Raw genomic sequence first — 13,695 nt, forward strand, 5'->3', positions numbered from 1 at the left:
GCTGGACCAGCAGGGCTGACAGATACCCTCATGCTCTACCCAATGACCTCTCTTCCATCTTCCCTGGAATTTGCACCATCAATGGTCTCATTTATATTTTTTCCACATCCGACTCCCCTTTGTCTACAAATGTGTTCAAATATATCCACCCTGACCCCCCCAAAAAAAAAAATTCTCAGCTCCATTCTCACAGCACTCTCATCCTATCTTTTGCCAGAAGCCATTGGATGACATGCAGTTAACAGTTCCTTTGTTTCTGCACTTCTCATTTTCTCTCTCATCTAGTATTTCTCAAAATGTGGTTTGCCTCACACTCTTCAGGGACTCTTATTAAGCATGAAAATGCCTATGCCTCACTTCACAACTCCCCAATGAGAGTCGTTTGGCCAAGACTCCCAGGTTAACTGCAGAAACTAAAACTGAGAACAACTGGCATTATACTCTAGATTCTACTGTCCATAATGCTAAAGAAACTGTTTCTCTAGGTTCATGAATGGCCTTTAAAACTGCCAGACCTCCTGTTCCTCACTCATGCTGTGGACTGACAAATCTCTATTTTTTGGGCTTCTATGATTAACAAGTTTCTGGGATATATTTTCTTTTTCAACTTCTGGGCCATTCTCTTGCCATCTCCTTTCCTGGCTTCTCTTCCTCAGTACCTCATGGGTCTTCTTTTATAAACTTCTCCTGGGTGAGGTCCTCCTGTCTCAAATTTAGACTTCTAGCAACTGTCTGATTCTCTGCCCCTATGAAATCTTGTTGTCCATGTATCTTTTTCCTGCTCCTCAATCCTAAGGGAATCAGATCTCTCATTGTCCTAACAATGAACCAAGCACTTGATGTGATCTTCCATAGTAGTCCTTATACTAAACTCACCCATGAAGACACCTCTTGGCTAATTTTGTGTACACAAAATATTCTTAGTGCCTAAATGATAGATTTTTTCCCAAAGTGTGAGAACTAGTGCTCAGTAAACCACATCTCCTGGTATCTGTACCCTGTGTTAACTTCATTCATAATCAATAAGACTAACTCTGACTCATTTTGATCAGTAGAGTGTGGCAGAAGTCACACAGTAATTTCTGACACAACCTTATGAGGTCTTCAAATTCTGCTTGATGTGATTGCTATTATTGTTGTTGCTTGGAATATTCCTTATAAAACTAATTGCCATGATATGAGGAAGAAACACCCCTGTGAAATGGTTTCTGAAATGCCTTCAAGTCAGGTTCTTCAAATTTCATGGCAGCTAAGTTTATAAGTAATTTAATTTTTGCCTTTTGGAATCAAAACTGCATAGATTCATCTTTAACTACCAGAGTGGAATCACAATCCCTTCTAAGGTCCACTAGAGAATTCCACCAAGAATTGGTTGCAATCCATCACTTGCCAAGGGCTCACTCAAGATCCAGGATATTTAAATAATAGTTAACACCTTTTTATTCACTCATTCTAAATTTATAAACATAATACCCAGACTTCACCTAGGCCTTGCAGAGCAAAAGAAATGAAGTGTGATCTTTGACCTGTGATGCCTCATTGTCTTCTAGGAAATCATAACAGGAATAAAAATTACAATGTAATATTAAATATGTGATTCAGAATAGCATAAGAAAGAATTTAATTCTGTAGGACGTGGAGATGGGAATGCTAGTTAGAAAAGTATTTACATAGAAGATATTATATTAGCAATATTCAAAAGGCAAAAGTAATGATAAGAACATTCCAGATACAGGGCACAGTATTTATAAAGTCATGGACACATAAGAAGGAGCAAGGTTAGGGAAGCAGTCACTGGTCATTCAAGGTTTCCTGTATCCTAAGGAATCTAGAATCCAGCATGGACTAGTGATTTTAAATCTGATAAATTTGATATTAAATATCTACTCTGCCCCTTACTAGTCCATAGCAAAAGGTAAATTATTTAAACTGTCTGGCTTGTCTGCTTCCCCATCTATTAAAACATGATAATAATTTTCTCTACTATTAATTAAAGGCACAGAATATGATACCTGCCTTCAGAGAGTTTATAACTAATATTGCCCAAATTTCATAAAGTTGTTAATATGCCTAGCATCATTCTCAACACAGAAGAAAAACTGTAGCCACCATTAATAATTTTATTAATGAGGTCATATCAACCAAGGGCTAAGGAATTCATCTTTGAATAGTAAAGTTAAATTAGCAATTGTTGGCCAACTACAGTCCCTGCATGTTCTCCTATAAATATTTTGATATCACAAACTGTTTATCAATAAGCTTGCTTAATTTTGTTTCAAACACTTATTTAAGCAGAAGTTTCTCTTTTCAAGTAATCCTACTAAAATGTTGTGCAATTAATGTTCTGCCAAGACAGAGTCATGATTAAAAGCATTTATTTTGGTCTCCCAGCATTTAAAACCACTAATCTGGAGAAAGATTTTTAGGCTATCAGTGGCTTGATTTCCTCACCTATAGAATAGCAGCAAAATACCTACTTCATAGGTTGCTGTAAGAATCTAAAACAAAGGGAAAAAATCTTTAAGCATAGTAAGTGTTAAAAAATAACAATAACAGAAGTTCTTATTGTACACTTTTCAGAAAAATAGTAGTATTATTATACTTTAAGAAATGCACTGAGACAAAGAGCTACACAAATATTTTTTTACTAATACCTGAAATAGTACAGTCAAGAAATTTGTTTGGAACTATTTATATGTTAGAATGGCTGCAAGTGTAGATTTCATTGTAGATTTTGAAGAATATATTCTCTTCTGTTCTAAATAGTGTAAGGCTGGTGGTATCTAAAAGCAGAAATGAATAATCTCTAGTGACCCCTTATAAACTGTAGATTATGAGAAATAATTATTTCATGCATAAATGACCAAATGTTAGGAACAGTCTTTTTCTCATGTCTTTTAAGAACAAATAGTTAGAAAAAAAAAAAATAGCTTCCAGAATGAAGTCAACCCCTGCTTTAAGTCAACAGGCAAGTAGCAGTGAGTATATTTACAGCTGTGAATACGGACATGTGCAGATTCTGTAGATGCAGGAGACTGATCTTTTCCTGCAAATCACTCTCTATAAGGATGCAAACATGCTTCTGCTCTGTTCCCTAATTTTCACCATGCTCATTTTTTTCTCATCTTCTTTTCATTGCCATCAACATCAACCTCATCAACTCATCAAAAAACACTATTAATACCTGAGCTGGGAACCGCGTTGTGCAGCATACAAAGTGCACTGAGCTTCCAGATTAAACAAGTAATTATACAAATGCCCTTTAGTGCACATTTACCAGCATAAAATCTGCATGAGGGGAAAATAGCCAAGTAAGCCAAAGTTATACATTTCTAAACACAAACACATCACCTGAGTTAAAAAGAAGAGGCTTAATGAAAATAAACAGAGCTTTAAAAGAGAGATTTAAAGCCTAAATGCAGCTTAAGACAAGTTGTGACTTTATGATATCACACAGGCGTTACATCAAGCACGGTGGCACACTCCCCAACGGGCAGGAAGGGACCCTCATTGATGCTGCATTGAAATAATCCTCTCTCTTTAAGAAATATTTTGTACGTGGGGAAATTAGTATTTCTATGAACATAAAAATCCTAAACAATTTCTGTGTTGTGTTCTTTCATTATATTTAGCTTCACTTTTCCAGGAATAGTCTGAGTTAAAAAACAAGGGAAAGAGAATGTAGTGTAATTCCCAAATATCTAAACTTCACCCCTGGGTAAAAGTAAATGACCTAAAGTAAAGACTGCCAAAATAAAGATTCTGAAAAGCAAAATAATAATTAATAGCAATAATAATAAACCTCACAGGTTGATGCTCTTCATCTCCCACCATGACACAGGTGTTGTTTGGATAGCGTCTCACTACCACTGTAAGTGGGTGAGGATTCATAGAAGAGAGGCAGGGCAACTTTCCCAAAGGATTGCAGAAGGTTCAAGTGCAGCAGGGGCCTAGGTGAGCATCTAGCCTAGAGTAAAAAATGTTTCCTACCTAAGATGCCCCATGGTGCCCCTGCCTATCACAGGACAGCCAGATTCCTGTATTGCTCTGCATGACCAGACAGACTGATTTCAAAGATAATGAAAGATAGTACATAAAGATTAGCAAAAGATAAAACATTCAGGATACAATGTAGGTTGTCTGGGAAAGATTTTTAATGTTTGCATTTTCTTTATCTTGAAGTTTTATGAGTAAATGCACAATTTTCATGATGCTTTTTCTGTTGGATTTTTTTTTTCCTGTGCTGGAGATGGAATCCAGGGTTTCACACATGCTAGGTAAGGGCTCTACCACTGAGCTATATCCCCAACCTCCTCATAATGCTTTTTGAAACAATGATTACACCCAGTAGAGTAACAACTCTGCTTGTGTGTGTGCTACAAATGTCTGCACTCTAGGTTCTCACCAAAGGCCATAATAAATTCATCACCACTTTAAAGACTTGGAAATGTGTTCTGTTTTTACACGCCAAAATGCTGACTTATATGTGTGTGTGTGTGTGTGTGTGTGTGTGTGTGTGATATGTGTGTGCTCGCAACTGCTACTTTTGTAATTTAAAAACTGCCTCAAACTACAATGATACATGCTGAAGAGAGACCCGCGGAATAAAAGCTCCTTCAAGTTGAAGAAAGCTGCAGTTACTCTGAAAGAATTTTAAGCATTGTTCAGGGTTTATTAGTAAATTTGATTTAAAAGGTGATTAATGATCTTTTCTTGGTTAACCAGTAAATTTGATTTCTAGGTTTATTAGTCATTGACATTTTCCCCAGCACTGGACTGGACATCTAAGAACTCCCAGAAGGATCCTGGTGAAATCACAAAATTGGAGGAAGGGAGGACGGATCTTCAGGAGAATGGGAGAATGTTGGGGAAACTGGGAGAGGAGACCAGAGGACAGAGGGTCGTTCCTCCTTCTTTTTCTCCCTTTTCTCCATTCTCACAGGCCCTTCCGCTTTCATCTCGGATAATACATATCAACCAGAACCTTTTGCCCACCTGGGTAAGGCCACAGATTTGGCACCTGCCTCTCTTTCTCCAGGTTTATCAGCTTCTAATGACAGAGTTCAGTAAAAGATGGTAAATATCTCTTCTTTAAGGAAGAAAGGTGGGAAGAAGTGCTGGAATTTGGTACTGACACTAGTACGATCATTTTGATCAAATAGTGCAACCAAGTAGAAAATCAAATTCTCACATGTACCTCTCCAACCTTGGAGTATTGCCAGAATAACTCATTGCTCATCAATTCATTTGTTTTTCTTTTCCCACCCATTCTTACAGTTCTTATATCTAAATCCTTTCCTTGGATTAAGCCAGACCATTTGAAATATGAGCACTTTCTTCCCACAGAATTTGGGGTTTGTGTTTGTAAATCTGAGTTATACTTTCATGCTCTGTCCCAACTTTCCATTGAAGACTAAAGATCTTCCCATGAACAGGTTACATAAAATATGGGATTCTATGGATATATACCTAGGCATATACTTGGAGATTGTTAAAATGTGAATTTGACTTTAATAGTTTGTGTTAGGACCTGAGATTCTACATGTCTATAACTGAAAATAATCTACACTGGAAGGATGCTCTCCTGTTTTACAATAAAGGTCACTCCCGGGAGTGTGGCAGAGAAGGGAAGGGGAAAGAAAATATAACGGTACCTATAATATTTTATATTTTATTTTAAAAAGAGACTCAAAACAGATTTAGAAAGACAATAAAATTAGTCAAATCTAGGAACCAAGTTATATTTTAAACATTACTTTTTGACATATTTAAAATTTGGAATTCAAAACATAAACATATAAAAAAAACAGTATACAAAATTCACTAATTCATTTTAAGGAAGGTATTTAAAACACTGTCCACAACAGTAGCATTTCTCAAGTAATATTATGGACATAAATCTGTTTGGGTGGGGTCTGAGATTCCACAGTCTAACAAATTACAAAGTGGTAATGGTCCAAGAATCACAATGCGAGTAGCACTTCTTCACAGTGTACCACCAGGCTCACTTTGTGATGAAAGCATCAAGGAAATTTCTCAAAAGGCTCAACTCCAGGAAAAGTTATGCTTATCCTCAGTAATTGGTTGACTCTTACTTTGCAGATGATATACATCTTGTTTCTCTCATTGCTATGGCCACTAGGAGACTCAAAGGCAAACCTATCAAAGGTAAAACCTATTTTGAAAATTACAAGATACTGTATGGTACACATTCTTGTCCACTAATTTACTCTAATTTTATTTTGCTACTCTCATTTTCCTTTTGTTGTAATTTTAACACCATGTATTTTTTCATTGTTATATATATATATTTTTAAAAACTACTTCACATTCTCTCAATGGTAAGGTTTGGCATATTTAATATATAACAAGGAAGATCCATATAACAGGAATATGTGGATCCATATAGGATTTGTAGGAGGAAATATCTCAGGTATGAGAGTACCTGAAATATTATTGCTACTTGTACCACTCTTCTCACTAATATTCACAATCACAATTATGCTAATAATAACTGTCTACCATATGCCCAGCACTGAGTAGGCTATTTCATTTCATTTGCCTCTTTTATTTTTTATCATGCCTATAAATCTGTGAGGTTTTTCTTATCATCATATTTCTAAGGTCCTGCAAGTTTTCTTATATAGAAGTAACCAGGACAGAGCAACTTTAACCCTGGTGGCAGGGCACCACCAAGCCCAGGCCTCAAGGTTACACACAAGACTTCCAGAACCCTCCTCATTAAGGAGAAAATTCTTGGTCTGAGACTTGAAAGGAAAGTCAAAAGTTTGCAAAGACTAAGTAGGGAAGAAGAGGAAGGAGGAAGAAGTTACTCCAGATGGAGGGAATGATGTGCAAACGGAGCAAGGTGAAGATGCAGAGTGAGTTTAAGACTAGCAAGTTCAGAATAGCAGTGACGTGGACCTTGTGTTATGGTTTAGATATGAGGTGTCCCCACAAAAGTCATGCTTGAGACAAGACAAGGACAATCAGAAGTGAGATGATTAGATCACAATCGTCATTACCCAATCAGTGAATTAATCCAATGCTAATGGATTAACTGGGTAGTAACTGGACAAGTAGGGGATGGCTGGAAGATGTAGGTCACTGGGGCCGTGCCTTTAGGGGTTACATTCTGTTATGGTGACCAGAGCTTCACTGCCTTCTGATTGCCATGTCCTGAGCTGCTTTCCTCCACCACACTCTTCCGCCATGATGTTCTGCCTCACCTAGGTCCCAAAGCTATGGAGTTGGCCATCTATGGACTGAGAGCTCTGAAACATGAGTGCCAAAATAAACTCTAAGTTGTTCTTTTCAGGTCTTTGGTCACAGTGATGAAAATGCTGACTAAAATACCTCGTTGGGGAGTGCAGATAAGGTAAGGGTCACACTTCAAAGAGACCTGTATACCCTGCAGAGAAAGTAGATGTTCACCTGTATACAATGAAGAATGATAAAAAGATATCAGGAATGAAGGCATGAAGATTTTCATGGTGGTGTGGAAGATGGACTTCAGGAAAACGAGGAGGGAGGGAGAAAGATGAGGAGAAGGCACTTGCCATAGTTATGGTGAGTGTCCAAACTGAAGGAAAGGCCAATGGTGTTAGAGAAAAGGTCTTATTTGAAAGGTTTTCAGAAACCAGATTCTTTAAGGCTTAGTATGGCTTAAATATGCAGATTGAAAAAGAGGGAAAGGCTAAGATTGAACACACCATCCATGTTCCTGGCTTAATATACTGCATGGACAGCAATAAAAGACCAGGTAGGACAGGTCAGAAGGGAAAATGCCTTGTTTTAAGATATTAGTAGGAACGTGGACATGAAGAGATGGAATAAGGAGACATAGATGAGGCATCAAGTGGGTGTTTGTGATCACAGAAACTACAGGAATGAAAAATTCCTCAGTGAGAATACTTATAAAATGAGAAAGAACCATAAAAGTGCCAGTATTTAAGATAAAAGTTGAAAATTAAAGAATTGGAAAATGCACTGAAAAGGAAGAACAGAATGTAGGAAGAAGAGCTGAAAGCAATAATACCCCAGGACCCTGATGAGGGTAGAAAAGAAAATTCAATAGTGTTCAATATATTGCAAGACCAATATGACAAAGAATGAAAATCCATCACTGATTCTAAAATTATAATATCTTCTTTAATCTTGAACCAGAGGGATTCAGCAAAGTAACAGATGGACAACAGTGGGTAGAGATGAAGACCTGGAGAGAGAGCAGAGGCAGATCACGCTTTCAAGAATCTCGGTCAAAAAGGCAGGAATCTGAAGTGCTGATCCTCGAGGAATCTGCCATGAGAGAGCAGGGCTGGTTATGAGGGGGAGGGTCAAAGTCACTTATAATGCATTCAAGTGTGGTCACCTAAAGCAAGTGTCACACCAAGGAGCACTGATAGACTTGGAGAAGAAAAGAAGAATTAAAGGAAGATAGTAGTGATTTCATGGACTTAGAAAACAAGCAAAACCAAAGGAAGAATTTGGGAGAGATGGAAGACCAAGTGGTTATTCTCAAAAAGTACAGAATGGGGGATGAAGACTTGACAATGAGAGCATGCTCAGGGAATCAAAATCCAAGCTGAGACCACGGGGCTGGGTTGCTTTTGTGGAGTCAAGTTGGAGGTTTTAAAGTCCATGCGATGGAAGAGCTAGCTCAGCAACTGCTCTCTCTTGAGTTTTCACATAGATGTTGTTATCCCTCAAGATCACAACGAGGGTCAAGCTACAGAGAAAAGCTGACTCACTTGCCAAAGTGCTTGTGTGTGGTAGAAGAGAAAAACAAAAGGCAAATTTACTAAAGGACATGGGTTTGCTTGAGATTGGAGGTGGAATTGTCTACAAGGAGGAAGCATGGAGAGACTAGAAAAATGCTATCTTTATCCAAGCAGCTCCAGAGGCTGAGGCAGGAGGATCGAGAGTTCAAAGTCAGCCTCAGCAAGCAAGTTAGCAAGGTCATAAGCATCTCGACAGGATTCTGTCTCTAAATAAAATACGAAAAAGGGCGGGGAATGTGGCTCAGTGGTTAAGCACCCCTGAATTCAATCCCTGGTACCAAAAAAAAAAAAAAAAAAAGGCTGATATTTTTCAAGGACACAGAGAAGGGGAGGTGAAGAGAAAGCAGCCTCTGCTCTTTACCTTACAAGGTGATTTTATGGAGACTGGGATGAAGACAGGATGTTCTCTGAAGTGACTGAGAAATACGCTTGTTAGTATGTAATTTCTCTCAACTTGAAAACCACCCTTCTATAATCTGATTTGTTATTCTGGTGCTAGATCCCTGCCAACTTTTTCTGCCTTGCCTGCTGTTCCCTGCTACACTCTGACATTAGGGGGCACCAGAGGGAGGCTGGAAGGCTGGTGACTGAGAAGGGTCTGGGTCCTTCCTGCCTCTCCAGCAGGACCTCAGCAGTGCCCTTTCAACCTGGCTCTGACCGTTGACTCCTGGAGCAGCCTATGGCTCCATTTGTGGTTTTCCCACACTCCCAGGCCAGCCTTATGGCTGCCCCTCAGAGGCCTCAGCCAGTCAGCCAGGGTTCCCTCCTTGGTCTGATTTCATCCTTACAGGGCTGTTCCACCAAGCTTCTACACTGTCATAATCCCAAATTCTTACAATAATTCATTGGACTATGACTTTATGTAATTTCATCTTTAGTGACGATTTTTCATAAACATGAAAATAACTTGAAAACTTAGATATTTTAAGCCAACAAAAAGTTCACAGAATATGACCAGTTTTTAAAATTTTTTCAAAATGTTTCCTAGTAAAGAGACCATCTGCAGAAATAAAGCAAATATTCGCAAACCATTCACCCAAGGGACTATTATCCAGAGAACATACAAAGACTTCAACAGCAACAATATCAATAATTTGATTTTAAAATGGACAAAAGACCTAAAGAAACATTTTTCAAAGGAACACATATGAATGGCCAACAAGTATATGGAAAAATACTCAATATCACTGATCATTAGGGAAATACAAATCAAAACCACAAGGAGATATCATCTTACCCTAGTTAGAATCAGAAAGATGACAAATAGATGCTAGGACATGGTTGCACATGTCTGTAATCCCAGCTACTTCAGAGGCTGAGGCAGGAGGATGGTAAGTTCTAGAACAGCCTGGGTAACTTAGTAAAAGCCTGTCTCTAAATAAACGAACAAATAAACAAAAAGGGCTAGGGATGTAACTCAGAGTGCCTCTGGGTTCAATCCCAAGAAGAGAAGAAATAGAAGAGGAAGAAGAGGAAGAGAAGGAGGAGGAGGGAAAACAAATACTGGTGATGCAGAGAAAGGGGTACTGTAAATTATACAGTTCTTATGAATAACTGTATATGGAGGTTCCTCAAATAACTACAAATAGAACTACCATATGATCCATCCATGACACTATAAGACATATATCTGAAAAAATGAAATCATTATATTAAAAAAATACCTGCACTCCATGCTTATTATGGGACTATTTGCCATATTCAAGAATAAAATCAAGCAAGATGTTTATGAACAGATGATTCTAAAATGTGGCTTATATACACAACTGAATCATATTCAGTCATTAAAAAGAATGAAATTCTGTCATTTGTGCCAGCGAGAGTGGAAGTGTAGGATACCACGATATGTGAAATAAGCCACACACAGAAAGACAGACACCACATATTTTCACTCATTTGGGGAAGCTAAAAAGAACCAATCTCATAGAAAAGAGTAGAACAGAGGTCACCATGTGATGGGCTGACAGAATCTGGCTCCATGAAAATGTTATGGGCCAGACTCTAAGGGAAATGACTAAACAGACTCCATTTTGTTCTGAGACTCCATGTTATGTAGGAAATAAGCTTCTCCCATGGGAACACCCCACCTTTGTACCCATCAACAATTGCTTAGCTTCTCCCATGGGAACACCCTGCCTCTGTACGCATCATCAGTTACTTAGCGTGATATGTTTAGCAATACAAAATGACAATTCTTATGTAATGAAAAATTGCTCTCTTTCAATTCTTACTGCTCCTAAACAATGTACCATGTGAACAGTGATTGTGTGGATGTTAGTAACCATTCTTTAGTTCATACCTAGGTAAGGGTCATTTTGACCCACTTCCCCCTCTGATGATGATCTCATGACATTAGTTTGTAATTTCAAATCATAGCAACAGATACTTACGATTGATGTGATTTTTGGTATAAGAACCCCTACAACCCTACGGTTGGGGCTGTTCTCCCAATAGTCATTTTTTGGGGCATTGTGTGTGAAAGTCAGCTGGTTAGCTTAATAAAGACTCTCAAATTTGTACTTCTCAGTGGTGATCCATCTGTTCTTAAGTTGCGCCCCATAACAATGAGAGTAAGAAGAAGAGGGAAAGAGGGGACTAGAGAAGTTAGATAAGGGGTACCAAAATATGGGTAGACATGAAGAATTAATTCTAGTATTCTATAACATAGTAGGGAAATTACAGTCTATAGCAATTTATGATGTATTTCAAAATATCTAGAAAAATCCAAAGGTTCCCAACACATAGAAATGATAAGCAGGGAGATGGAAATGCTAATTACCCTGATTTTACTGATACACTTTACATACATGTATAAACCATTGTACTGTACCCTATAAATATGTACAAATAGTATGTGTCACTTGGTAAAACTTAAAAAGAATTCTTGACATATTGCTACTTTGCATTAAGGAAAAAATATTAGTCAAAGGTCCTTTAAACCAACCCTAGATCACATTGCTCTCCCTCCCTTCCTTTATAGAGTTAATCATTATCCTGAAATTAACATATGAATTTCACATTACTGGTTTTTATTATGTAAATATCTACCTATAAACAATATATAATGTTTTGGGTTTTTTGAACCTTTTGAAACATATTTTTTTATGATTATACAAACTATATTTTCACTCATTAAATTTTCTAGATTTACCCTTATTGATAATATGCCTCTAATTCACTTATAAACCTTTCGTTTATAAGGGTTTATTTCATGATTTCACCACATTTGTTTAGCCAATGATCAACCATGAATATTGAAGATGTTCCATTTTTTCCTACCGGAATAAACATCTTTGTATATTGCCTTTTATATAAAAGCCAGAGCAGAGAATATGGTTGATCTTCTAATCACTCTCTCCATTTACTAACATTTCCCTAAGTGCATTATAGAGTAGGTGTACTCTCTCCTTTTCTCGAATGCCAAAATATTCTCTAAGGTTATTGTCCCAAACTGCATTCACATCAGCAGTACATAAATGTTTCCACTGTGCCACATCTTCACACTTGATATTTTCCAGACTTTTGAAATTTCTGCCAACCCAATATAGATGTGAAATAATATCTCATTGTTTAATCCACATTTCATGGTTCTACACATATTTTGTCTGTGTCTTTGTTTTGTTTTGCCGTATTAGTCTGCCTCTTCTGTGAAGTCCTTGTTCATATCCCTTACCTAATGTTCTTTCTTTTTTTTTTTTTACTTAATTTTCTATTGGGTTGCATTTTTTTTCAAGATTATTTATATATTAAATATTAATCCTTTTATTTCTTATACATATCTCAAGTATCTGGAAGAGTCTTCTTTAACTTTTCCTGTCTTGATAGAATTCTTTAATATACTAAAATTGTATTATCTTAATGCAATCATATCAAACTTTCTCTTTTTGATGCATGCTTTTAGATACACTTCTTCCTTAAGTTTTTATTTTCTCCAACACTTTCTCTGAAAGATGCAAACTTCTGCTTTTCATACCGATACTTAATTCAGCTAGAATGTTATGGGCTTTTTCTCATATGACTAAACTTCTCTCCTAGTTCCACTATTTTGAGTGGTTTATCATTTCCCCACAGATCCTTGGAATTGGTCTCCATTTATGAAGGGATCTGCCTGGGGTCTCCCTTTTGTTGTATCCATCCAGCACATTTCAGAAACACTTCATCTTGGTCACGATAGCCTTATGGCACCACACCTTCCTTATTCTTCATCTCCAGAAATTGTTTTGGTTAGTTTTTTTGTCTTCTTCTCTCCCATATGAATTTCAGGATCAGTTTGTAATCTTTCCACAAAGTGTTACTAGAATTTTGAATGAAATTGAATCTTTAAAGTTTCTGAACAAACATGTTCCCATCTCATTCTCCAAACAAACCCTAGGTAACTTAGTTATTATTCTGTCTTAGAAATAATACACACACACACACACACACACACACACACACACACACACATACATATGAAATGTTTAGGAACTTGTCCAACATCATAGGGCAGAACTGAGATATGAAGTCAGATTCCTAAGTGGCACTGAGTTTTGTGTTGATTTTTTCCTTCGACAGCAACTCACAGTCCTTGATATGAACCTGCTTGATGCTTTGGTGATTTTAATTATAAGAGGAGAAGAAGAAGTACACCATAAATAGAGGGAAAAGAAAAGACTAGTACTTTCTTTACCTGAACTGCAGTCTCTTTTCTAGTCCTGGTCTCTCTTCCTTCAGCTTGTCAGTCTTTTATTTACATAAATGGGGCTTTATTACTCAGGTCAGAGTAGTGAGAGAACTGGCTTCCCCCTCCTGCCCTGTGTTTTGAGTTAACGCGTGTGCGGTTCTGTGATAACAACATAAAATTCTTGAAATGGACTCTGCTACTGTTTTTGGAAGATAGGCTTAGAAATATTTAAAGAATTTCCGTTTCAGAAAC

The sequence above is a fragment of the Sciurus carolinensis genome, chromosome 10 (genome assembly GCF_902686445.1).
Source record: "Sciurus carolinensis chromosome 10, mSciCar1.2, whole genome shotgun sequence".
NCBI lineage: Eukaryota > Metazoa > Chordata > Mammalia > Rodentia > Sciuridae > Sciurus > Sciurus carolinensis.